This window comes from Staurois parvus, unplaced genomic scaffold (assembly GCF_062004578.1).
Source record: "Staurois parvus isolate SC_StPar_1 unplaced genomic scaffold, SC_StPar_1.0 ptg000511l, whole genome shotgun sequence".
In the NCBI taxonomy this organism is placed as follows: domain Eukaryota; kingdom Metazoa; phylum Chordata; class Amphibia; order Anura; family Ranidae; genus Staurois; species Staurois parvus.
The window spans coordinates 977,632-989,911 of record NW_028318307.1 but is presented as its reverse complement, the minus strand read 5'-3'; the positions used below and the strand labels follow the sequence as shown (position 1 = coordinate 989,911).

The following is a 12,280-nucleotide window of genomic DNA, read 5'->3' as shown; positions in this document are numbered from 1 at the left end:
GGCTCCCTGCTCTCTCCTAATTGGCTCAGTGGCTGTCATTGACAGCAGCAGGAGCCGATGGCTGTGTGAGTCAATGAGGAGAGAGAGAGATCCAGGAGAGCAGCAACTCTCATGCACATCACTGGATCCAGATGGAGCTTAAGAAAGTTTAAGGGGGGGAGCTGCACCCAGAACATATTAAGGTAAACAACCTTCTGCCTTTAGAACCACATTCAGTTAGTTTCTGCTTGTCTCAACTGTTATGAGAGTCCTCACTTCTTCACAAATTCTGCAAAAAGATGTGCTGGTAGCATGTCTGTTGACTACAGTACTATGACGCAATGCATTGCATAGTTGGAACCCATCTACTGATAGTATGCTGCTATACGGAGAGATTTCTTCTTGCTTCCTCTGGTGTCTCACTTTATGACCTCATTAATAGGTCACTATGCGATCAACATGTGGACAGACTTGTGTACACCCTCTGTGGTCTTCCTCCAGCTTCTCTCCTTGTACCACCACAGTATACAATCCTCCAGCTGACTCTCTCATTATGACCTATTAACCACTTCCCGTCCAGCCCATGTATATAAACGGCTAGACAGGAGCAGTGCAGGGGCGGGTTGCAGTTCATAAACGGCGCCCACCATTTTAGCCTGTGCACTTCCTGACATCTTTGCTTACTTGTGAAATGTGAATGATCACAGAGATCACACGGTGCAAGGCTATGCACAACAGCCTTGTATCATGTGACAAGCTGTGACCAATCACAGCTCTCACCGTATTTCTCAATGGCTGCAAGAATGCAGCCAGAGAGAAAGAGAAATGGTTGCTTTTACAGCCTTTATAGGTATAAAAGCAATCAGTGTAAAAAAAAAAAATCTTCATCAACCCCCACAAGTAGTACAGTGTCACTATGGTGACACTGTACTGCTAGGGTGACAGTATGTAAAAAAAAAATATTAAAAAATAAAATAAAAATGTAAAAAAGTTTTTGAAAAATTATAATTTTTGGTTATAAACTATTTTGGGTTATTTTTGTTTTACTAAAAATGTAACTGAATACATTTTGGCCAAAATTTGTGAAGAAATATTATTTATTTGCAAAATTTTATAACAAAAACACTTTTTAAAAAATGTTTGGACTTTTTCATTCATATAGCAAAAAAAAAATCCCAGTGGTGAATAAATACCACCAAAATAAAGTTTTATCTGACTCAAAAAAAAATGCTGAAAAATTCATATAGGTAGTGTTGCATGACCACGCAATTGTCATTCAAAGTGTGATAGCGCTGAAAGCTGAAAATTGGCCTGGACAGGAAGGTGGTAAAAGTGTCCGGACTTGAAGTGGTTAATGAGGAGGCGATTGGGCACGTTAACATTTGATTGTGTAAATGCTATTTACAAGATATGCAGGGTAAGGTGCATGACTGAAGGGGAAGGGATCGAGCACATTCGTTGTATGTTGACACACTGGTGGTGGACAAAAGACGGTTACACGTGTTGTGGATTTGGTTCACGGTTAAAGGTGAAATGCACATTTTTCACCTATACAGGGAAACAGTATTTAGGGGAGGAGTGGCACTCATTTTGTGTGTTGCACTTTTATTGCACATAGTTGCATATGTAATTCTTGAGTATAAGTAATACTACAATATATTAGTTCCTTCTTTTTTTTTTGGAGCTTTGGATCAGCACATTGGAAGATCACAGGAGAGAGAGAGATTGTATGGCATACAACACATTCGGATAAAGGTATGTAAATGGATAGAAAACTGGCTAAAAGATCGTATTTAAAGAGTAGTGGTTAATGATTCATACTCTGAATGGTCTAGGGTTGTCAGTGGTGCACCCCAAGGTTTTGGTGTTGGGACCCTTACTTTTTAATATATTTATAAATGATAAAGGGTCTGGGATTAAAAATACAATTTCACCAAGCTTTGCAGTGGAATAATGTCCTTAGAGGATGTCTCCAACTTACAAGCTGACCTCAATGCACTGTTTAATTTGGCAACTATGTGGCAAATGAGGTTTAATGTTGATAAATGTAAGGTTCTGCACTTGGGGACTAAGAATATGCATGCATCGCATCATACATACTAGGGGAAGTACAACTGGGGGAATCAATGGTGGAGAAGGATCTGGGAGTTCTGGTAGATCACAAGTTTAATAATGGCATGCAATGCCAAGCTGTGGTTTCTAAAGTGAGCAAAATCCTTTCTTGTATTAAAAGAGGTATAGACTCCAGAGAGAGAGATATCATATTACCCCGGTACAAATTATTAGTAAGACCTCATCTGGAATATGCAGTTCAGTTTTGGGCACCAATTCACAGAAAGAACATTGGGGAACTGGAGAAAGTGCAGAGAAGGGCAACCAAACTGATAAGATGCATGGAGGAGCTCAGCTATGAGGAAAGATTAGAGGAACTGAATTTATTCTCTCTTGAGAAGAGGAGATTAAGGGGGGATATGCTCAACATGTATAAATACATCAGTGGTTCATATAGTGAACTCGGTGTAGAGCTATTCACCCTGAGGTCATCACAGAGGACAAGGGGGCACTCTTTACATCTGGAGGAAAAGAAATTTAATCTCCAAACACGGAAAGGTTTCTTTACAATGAGAGCTGTGAAAATGTGGAATAGACTCCCTCAAGAGTTGGTTCTGGCCAGCTCAGTGGATTGCTTTAAAAAACGCCTGGATTATTTCCTAGATACACAGAATATAACTGGATGTATAGGTAAAGTTGATCCAGGGAATATCCGATTGCCTCTCGGGGGATCAGGAAAGATTTTTTTTCCCCTGCAGGAGCAAATTGGATCATGCTTTGCTGGGTTTTTTTTGCTTTCCTCTGGATCAACTGTGGGTATAGGATTATAACTTTTTTTTTTAATGGTTGAACTGGATGGATTTTTGTCTTTTTTCAGCCAGACTAACTATGTAACTGTAAATGTAAAAGGAGATCACGATGGGAATATAAGAGGATTGGAGTACGAAATGGTGTGCTTCTGTTGGCATAACAACGACTTTTTTACCCGGGGAGGGGGGTATTGGACTGAGAGCTGCACTTTTGTTTGTTCTTGTGGTGCTTTACTATTATAATAATGTCATGGTATCTGGCACCAAGCTGTCAATAACAGATCCTCTAAAGGCGGCCATAGATTTACGATTTTCTTGCCGAATTATCGGGGCGATAAAAAAATCGGCCGATAGAAAAATGTTGGCTGTTTTTCTTAATTTGAAGAGATTTTGAAAATCATCCAAGCTGGAAAATCCTGGGACGATTTGTTAGATCGGCCGATTTTCGCGGTAATTTATGGTCAAATCGGCCGTTCTTCTGGCCGATTTGACAATAAATTGACTATGAAGAAAAAGAGGAAATAGAAGAAATAGATTTTGCAGGAGAAGAAGAAATAGAATATCAAGAAGAAGAATAGAAGAAAAAAGGAGAAGATGAAACAGATTTTGCAGAAGAAGACGGAGAAGAAAAAAAGTTGCAACATTATATCTATTGTATGCATTTCAGATACAGATGTTTCTTGTTCAAACAATTTTATTAACAATAAACGGGGATGACACAAACAAGGAGACATTGTTAATACATATTAGGCATTGATGTGACAGTAGGATACAATAAAATGAATGAGGGTCAAGGCATTAACGTCTATACATTTCTAACGGAAACAGGTAAATAGGTAAATAGAAATCAATGACAGAATGCAAGATGGTATCAGTCAATCATGGTAATGTCTCCCAAGTGCATTAAAGAAATAGGGGGAATTCTGGAGGGGGTCAGACAGGGGCGGAAGGGGGGGGAAGGGGAAGAAGAACAACAACTATGACTCCATGAATATTCATCAAGTTCACAACAGCCTCTACGCGCTACGCACGAGGGGTTATGTACCATATCCTTGTCGTACAGTACTGAACTCAAGGGAGAAGCAGTGACTCGTCAAAGTTAGACGGAAGGAAATGCTCTACCCAAGGGCTCCATATGCGCAGGAATTTAGGGATCGTGTCAAGAACTGTGGCTTCCACCTTTGCGTGTATCATGGCTTGAGTTATTCTGGTTTTGACAGCCGCGACACTAAGAGTAGGGGATTTCCAAGACTTTGCTATAACCTGTTTAGCCGCTGTCGTGACTTGCATAAACAGCTTAAATTGCGAGTTGGAGATGCCAGAAGGGCATTGGTTGAGTAGGGCTGTCGTTGGGTCTGGCTGTATAGTGATAGTGCTAAATGTAGATATCATGGTAAAAATTTCATCCCAAAAGGTTCGGGCTACAGGACAGTCCCACCATATATGGTAATGTGTTCCCAGATCCACACAGCCTCTGAAACAGTTGGGCGAGTAATTAGGGGTAAATTTTGCGATTCTTGCTGGGACCAAGTACCAGCGGGTTAGAACTTTATAATTCGTTTCCAATGCTACAACGTTCTGCGAAGACTATTTTGTGTTGGCCCAAATGCGGTCCCAATCAGACGGGTCGAATTTCTTACCTAGATCCACTTCCCATTTATGGGTATATAGAGGGGGGGACGTGGTGGTCGAAGTGGCGAAGAGTGAGTATAAGCAGGAGATAAGCCCACGTCTGTGAGGGTCTTTGCAACAGGCTCGTTCAAAGAGAGACATGGTGTCTGGCCGATTGGTTATTGTAGCGTATGGTGCGTAAAAGTGTTGTAGCTGCAAGTATCTAAATATCTCAGAGGCCGGGAGGCTATGCGTTTCCCGCAGCGAGGCAAAGGATTTAAACTTATTCCTCTGTAGGAAGTGATGCAAATTAGCAAATTAGCGGAGGACCAGGCTTTGAATAAACGGGGTGTCTGCCACGCCGGGGGAAAAGCTGGGTTTCGTAGAAACGAGAGCATAGGATTATGTAGTGATTGGAGGAGGTAACGGGTTTTCAATTTATCCCATAAGGATAAAAAATGAGAAGTGATGGGGTTGGTTATAGAGCGGCGGTCTACCGGCCTCAACCAAAGTAGGTTAGCAGTGGATAGGGGATCGCATTCTATTGATTCAAGCGCAACCCATTGAGGGATTTCAAAGGTTGCATGATACTTAGGTAAGTGGGCTAAATGGGCTGCTTGGTAATATTTGCTGATGTCGGGTAGGCCTAGACCTCCAGCAAGCTTAGGGCGGTATAGGGTGGAGCGGGGTATACGAGGGTGAGTATTGCCCCATACATAGGAGAAGATGCGACGCTGCAGTGTGCGGAGGTAATGAGGGGGGACTGGGACTGGAAGGACTCTAAACAGATATAGAATTTTTGGGAGGATTGACATCTTGATAACTGCTATTCTGCCTAGCCATGCGAGGGGGAGGGAAGACCATTTGGATATAAGGGCAGAGAGATGGTTTAGAATTTGAAGATAGTTAGCTGCGTAAAGGTCTGATAATCCAGGAGTCAGTTTGATTCCCAAGAAAGGGATATGACACTGTAACCAAGGGAATGGTAAAATCTGTTTCAGATGCGTTAACTCTTTAGGGGGGAGAGAAATGTTAAGTGCTGTAGATTTATTTGGGTTTATTATTAGACCAGAAAGCGCGCCAAACGCCTCGAGAAGCCGGAGTAGGGAGGGTGAAGAAGTCAACGGTGACGTGAAAAAGAGCAAGACGTCATCCGCAAAGAGACATAGCTTATGGTGTGTGCCCCCAATTTCGAGTCCCCTGACATCCGGATTAGCTCTAATTAAGAGGGCTAGGGGCTCTATAGCCAGAGCAAAGAGCAAGGGGGACAGAGGGCAGCCCTGTCTCGTGCCTCTGGAGATCAGGAACTGAGCTGACCTGTGCCCCAGATACCTAATTCTGGCCGAAGGTTCTCGATACAGCGAGAAGATCCAGGTTAAGAAATGTGGGCCAAAACCCCACCGATGCAAAATATAATCGAGGTATGGCCATGAGACTGTATCAAATGCTTTCCGGATATCTAGGGACAGGAAATATGCGGGAATATTACGGGATCTTGCTAAGTTTGCCAAAAGGGATGCACGTCCGATGTTGTCTCCCGCTTGTCTAGTCGGGATAAAGCCCACTTGGTCATTATGAATTAAAGAGCCAATATACAGGTTAAGACGTGAAGAAAGGACTTTTGCTAGCAGTTTGATGTCAATGTTGAGGAGAGAGATTGGCCTATAGTTGGACCACTGCGTGTCATCAGAATTCGGCTTTGGGATCATTGAAATGTTCGCTTGCACTGTTTCATGGTTGAAGGTTTGGCCAGATAGTAAAGCGTTAAAAGCATTAGTGAGGATAGGTGTAAGAAGATGAGCAAATTTTTTATAGTAAGTGGCTGAGAAGCCATCTGGCCCTGGGCGTTTACGTAGCTTTAGACTTTTAATAGCGTCTAAGGTTTCGGCTTGGGAGATGGGTCTTTCAAGTGCCGCTAACTGGCACTCTGAGAGTTTCGGGAAAGAAATGGAAGTTAAAAGGGTATCAGCCTGTGTGGGGTCGAAAGGTGTGGAAGAGGAGTAAAGTTGTGACAAGTGTTTATGGAACGTCTGTAGGATGTGTTCTGGGTTACTAGTGAGGTTACCAGAGGAGGTGCGTATCCTGATAGGTTTAGTGAGCTGGTCGAGCCTGCGAAGTGAAAGAGCCAGGAATGTGTTGGGTTTATTTGCCCTAGTATAGTATTTGTGCCTAGATCTACGGAGTGAGAGTTCCGCTTGGTCTGTGAGAAAAAGATCTAGGGCTAATCTAGATCGCTCCAGGGTTTCACGATTGGCAGGCGTGGGAGCCGTCTGGAAGGCTTGATGAGAACGATCATAAGTCTGCTCCAGTAGAAGACGTTGCTGCCTTTTGGTTTTATTTAAGAAGGATGCTTTGCTAATGCAAAACCCTCGTAATACTGGTTTGTGTGCTTCCCATAACAAGAGAGGGGAAATATCAGGTGATTGATTGAGAGAGAAGTAGTCTTTAAGGGCTGTTTCTATTTCTAGACAGTGAGCTGGGTTTACAAGCAGGTTATCATTAATGATCCAAGAGGATTCAGCGGGGGATGAGGCCAACGAGGCCATAGATGTGAACACGGCGCAATGGTCAGACCAGGGAATGGGAATTATTTCAGAGGTCAAAAGCCGAGGGGAAGAGGCAGTGGTGACAAAAATATGATCTATCCTAGAGAATGACCGGTGGGGGTGAGAATAGAAGGTGTATTGGCGTTTGGTCGGGTTAAGTTCTCGCCATGAGTCTATCAAAGAATAACGTTGTAGTATGGATTGGAAGGTTTGTTTAGAAGCAAGGATAGGAGATAGTTGAGGAGATTTGTCGAGAAAGGGATATATTACATTGTTAGAGTCTCCGCTAACAATTAAAGTTCCGCGTTTATGATGGTCTATAACCGAGAGTATGTGTGAAAGGAATGGTAAAGGATCTTGGTTTGGGGCGTAGTATGCAACAATGGTGACATCTACATCGAGGAGTTGCCCTACTAACAGGAGGTAACGACCTTCTGGGTCTTTGATTTCGGTGCATGGCACAAAAGGTGTTGTTCGATGGAAGGCGATCAGTACCCCCCTTCGTTTGGCTGTGGCAGAGGCCGTGTAGACCTGAGGATATCGAGGACCAAAAAACTTAGGAGTGGAGTTGGAAGTGAAGTGTGTTTCCTGAAGACAGACCACGTGGGCTTTAAGTGTAGCAAAGGTTCGGAAAGCCTTATTACGTTTCTGCGGGATATTGAGGGTAAGGACATTTAACGAGCCCATGGGGAAAGCGTATAGTGGATTGGATAGCATGGCACCACCGCCCAGGGTGAAGCTTGACGATTACTGCGGAGGATAGGATTGTTGCGGAGTATGTTAAGCAAAGTCATGGAGTCATGTTGGAGGGAGGGAAGAGGGGTACGGTAGGAGAGAGGTAACAGGAAAGAAAGGGTGCAAGAGGCCATTTAAGGCCTAAAAGGTGGGCTCCCAAGGACACCCTGAATCAGGGTGGGCTAGGGAGCAATAGTAGCCCAAGTGTTATTAAATAACCAATAACACAGGGGCTAAGGTGGAGTGTGCAGGTACGCGGACCGTAAGGATGACAGCAATGTGATTACCAAATGGTGGCAAGGTCCCGGCAGAAAAAACAGGTATATTAAAAAGAGAAAAACATCCGATAAAATCAGGGAATCCCGGACTCAGACGGCACTAGTGGTGCTAGTGAAACCTCATGGGTGTAGGGGTATGGCATCGCATGCCGTCAAAGCCTAGGCTCCCATATGTAAACTATTATAAAACCCAGGAGGGGGGGTTGCAGAACAGACCTCATGTTGTGAGGCAACCAGGATTTAACATGTAGAGGGAGAGAGAATACTAACGGTGCTAACCGTAGTGACAATCAAAAGAGTATATCGCATGGTGTGTGCGATAAAAAATAAGGGGGGGGAAAAAAAAGGGATAAACATGGGACAGAGTTCAGTCCATGGTGTCTTGTGAGGTTACGCCCGGAGACGAAAAACGCCCTCTCTTGTGGAAGTTGGATTGACCGTCAGTTGCACGCATGGGGAAGGACTTCCGTGGCGAGCTGGATGTGGACCTCCGCTTGGCGCTCTCTGAAGGTGTCGCTGGGGGATGTAGCTGCAGGGTCCGCAGGGTGTCTATAAGGTCCTCAGGCGTCTTGCAGGTGTAATCTCGGGACTGGTGTCAGAATCGCACTGCAAAAGGGAAACTCCACCTATATTGTATTGCATGTTGTTGAAGTACTTGTAGGTGAGGTTTCACAGTCCTGCGTTTGGCGATGGTTGTGGGGCATAGATCCTGGAATAGTTGGTAGGTATGACCTTGGAACTGTAGAGATTCTGCGTTGCGGGCAGCTTGTAGAAGTTGCTCCTTGGTACGGAAAAAGTGAAGCTTGGCTATAATGTCACGTGGCGGACCGTCGTTGCGTCGTGGTGCTAACGCCCTGTGGACTCTGTCTAATTCCAATCTATCGATTGGGATAGCTGGGGCAAGCTCTTGGAACAGAGCTGTTATTGTCGATTGTACATCAACGATCGTTTCCGGAAGGCCCCGGACACGTAGATTTGAGCGCCGTGCTCGGTTTTCAAAGTCCTCTAGCCGTGTCAATAAAGTTGCGTTTTCGTCACGCAGGAGATCAAGGTCATCTGTATGTGTCTGAAGTGTGACGTCAAGACCATCCACCCTCTGTTCTAGGTCCGCAGTGCGCTGTCCCAGTTCACGGATTTCCCTAGATAGTGTGGCAGTGATGCGGTCTGAGGTTTGCTTCAAAGCCTTGTGTAGCATTTTTTCAAAGCGTGATAACAGGTCTAGGGGTGTAAGGTCAGGCGTCAGGGCTTGTGTATGGACATCTGGTTCAGGGTCAGACTCACCCTCAGACGTGCAGGGATGGCTGGGCTGCGGATCCTGCAGGGCTGCATATGCTCCTGCTGCCTGCTTGCTTCCACGTGCTGGGGCAGTGGCCATCTTTGTGGAGGCCTTTGCCAGGGCCTCCTTAATAGTTTTGGTGAATGGGGGGACCTGGTGCCGGGGTGCCCCTTTGACCATAGTGCTGCTTATATTGGGGGGGGCTGTTATTCCAATCTCAGCCCCCCTGTTCTCTCTCTTCTCTCCCCTGGTTCTGTGTGAGAGGGTAGTGGTGGGCGGGCCTATGGGCGGCTCGCTGCAGGGACGGAGTCCTCTGTCGGATTCCTCCGACTCACTGCAGAGGAACCGTCGCTGCCGAGGGCGGATCGGACCCTGGAAGGATCACCACGGGGACCGGGTCCCCTCCTGGTATATTGCGGGCCGGGACCCGCTGCTTCAAGGCGCTGTCACCCGACGGGGAGACGGAGCCTCAGCGGGACATGTCTTTCCCGCCGGCCGCGCATGCGCACTCCGGATACAGATGTTTCTATTCAAGTACAAATAGATACAATGTTGTTTCTCTTCTTCTTCTGCATAATCTATTTCTTCTGTCAAATATAATAGCGGGTCTCTATGCAGGGACACCGCTATTATATTAATTGACGGCCGTAGACGGGACTAAAACCCGCCGACTTTTTTTTTTTTGATTAATGGCAACGTCAGCCGCCTGAACAACCGATTTACGACTTTAAAAAAAAAAAAAAAAACGGCCGATTGTCCCCACGTCTATGGCCTGCTTAAGTCCTGTAAGTTGTGAAGTGGGTCTTCCATGGATCATACTTGTTTTTGCAGCTTATGCTGCAAATGCTCAGTTGGCTAGAGGTCTGGAGAATTTAAAGGCCAAGCTAACACCTCAAATTCTCTATGTTCCTGGAAACATTCTTGAATTCATCCGACCAGATCACCTTCTTCCATTGCGCTGTGGTCCAGTACTGATGTACATGGGTCAGCATAAGCGCTCTGATTGGTCTGCGGCTTTGCAGCCATATATGTAACAAACGGCGATGCACTGTGTATTCTGACACCTATCGGAACCAGCATTAACTTTTTTTTAGCATTCTGAGCTACAGCAGCTCCACAGGGCTCAACAAATCCAAGGCACCAGGTCGCCATAGCGACTAGAAATTGCAACCTGGCGCCTGGTTTCACAAACTGCCTCCCACTGACTTCGATGGGAAATCACGCCCCATAGACTTCAATGGGAAATCTCACCCCATAGACTTCAATGGGAAATCGCGCCCCATAGACTTCAATGGGAAATCGCGCCCCATAGACTTCAATGGGAAATCGCGCCCCATAGACTTCAATGGGAAATCGCGCCCCATAGACTTCAATGGGAAATCACGCCCCATAGATTTCAATGGGAAATCGCTCCCCATAGACTTCAATGGAAAATCACGCCCCATAGGCTTCAAAAATTGTGTCCTAAAATGGCTTGATTTGGGGACATCCCGACCAAGCATGAATATAAATAGCGTGGACAGGAAGACAGCACCAGCTGGTATCTGGTGTGGAATGAAAAATCCTGTGTAGCCAATGGAAATACACAAAGAAAATGCAGACATAATAAGTAGAAAAAGTGTGCACCATGTTTATCATGTCACTTTCTGGAGATCTAGAATGCACTCAAGATACAGTGGTGAGATAAGGTCAGTTTGAAAAGCAGGCATAGAACTCTATTTAAAATCCACGATGTCCAAATAGCATGGAACTGTTCTGTCTTGTCAATGTCCTGTCACCAGTTGTACCATCTGCATAATGTCATTAAGTGCCTCAACCCTCACACCAAGGGGAAGACCATCCTTGATTTCCAATGTTTGGGAAAACCTGTCAAGCTGCCATTAAAAAAATCTCAAAACAGATTGCTTTACAGATTTTGGGATACCTGGGACAATAGAAAGCAAGGCTATTTGTGGTGTATTGCCAGGATTCGTACGAAAGCATTCATTGTAGATTCTGAAAATTGTATCCCAGAATGGCTTGAATTGGGGACAATTTTGTGAAGCCTTGTGGGGCAGTACTACCATCTCGTTGGAATTTTCCAAATGCGCTCTTTTGCTTTGCGGGAAATAGAGACAAAGTGGGTGAGTGCAAATTTTTGCCAGTCAGTTGAAGAAATCTGGGATTGCCAATCTGTCTCCCAGTGAACATGCTTTTTTTTCCTTTAGAAAACCTAGGGCTAGATTTACGGAAATTGGAGAGTGCAAAATCTGGTGCAGCTCTGCATAGAAACCAATCAGCTTCTAACGTTTTCTAAAGTTTTTCTTTGTTTCTATTATAAAATTTTGCAAACAGGTAATTTTTCTCCTTCACTGATTTTCATTGATGAGGCTGCACCGATAGGCAGCACTGACGGGCACTGATGAGGTGGCAATGATAGGCAGCACTGATGGGCACTGACAGGCAGCACTGATAGGCAGCACTGGTGAGCTGGCACTGATGAGGCGGCACTGATATGCAACAATGATGGACACTGATGGGTGGCACTGACTGACAGCACTGGCTGGCGGCAATGCTTGGCACTGCTGGACACTTGTGGGTGGCACTGCTGGGCACTTGTGGGTGGCACTGCTGGAAACAGGTGGGCGTCACTGCTGGGTACTGATCCTCAGTGCCCTGATGATCAGTGCCGATCTGTCCTCTGACAATTGCGAGTTATCGGCAGTACTTTCCTCAAGCTGTCACAGCATGAGGAAAGTGCAGCCAACAACGGGCAACTGCATTTACCGGTGATTTGCTGTGTCATTGGACATGGCTGATCACGTGGTATAACGCCACTGTGATTGGCCTTTTGCCACATCACGTGATCAGCTGTGTCCGTAGGACACAGCAATCACAGAGATCGCTGGATGCGTGCCCCCGGGGGGCACGCGGGAGGGCACGTTCTGGGAGCTGTCCTGCCCTCCCAGGACTGGACAACTGCGCTGCAGTCATCATTCGGCTATAGTACGGTTG

The 12,280-nt window shown here is 45.4% G+C and overlaps 1 protein-coding gene across 15 annotated transcripts in view; it reads right to left on the bottom strand.

Moving 5' to 3' along the window:
* The window catches only part of SRCIN1 (SRC kinase signaling inhibitor 1), a 712,759-nt gene that overhangs the window by 297,661 nt on the left and 402,818 nt on the right, over positions 1 to 12,280 (bottom strand). The gene's annotated exons all lie outside the window — the stretch shown is intronic.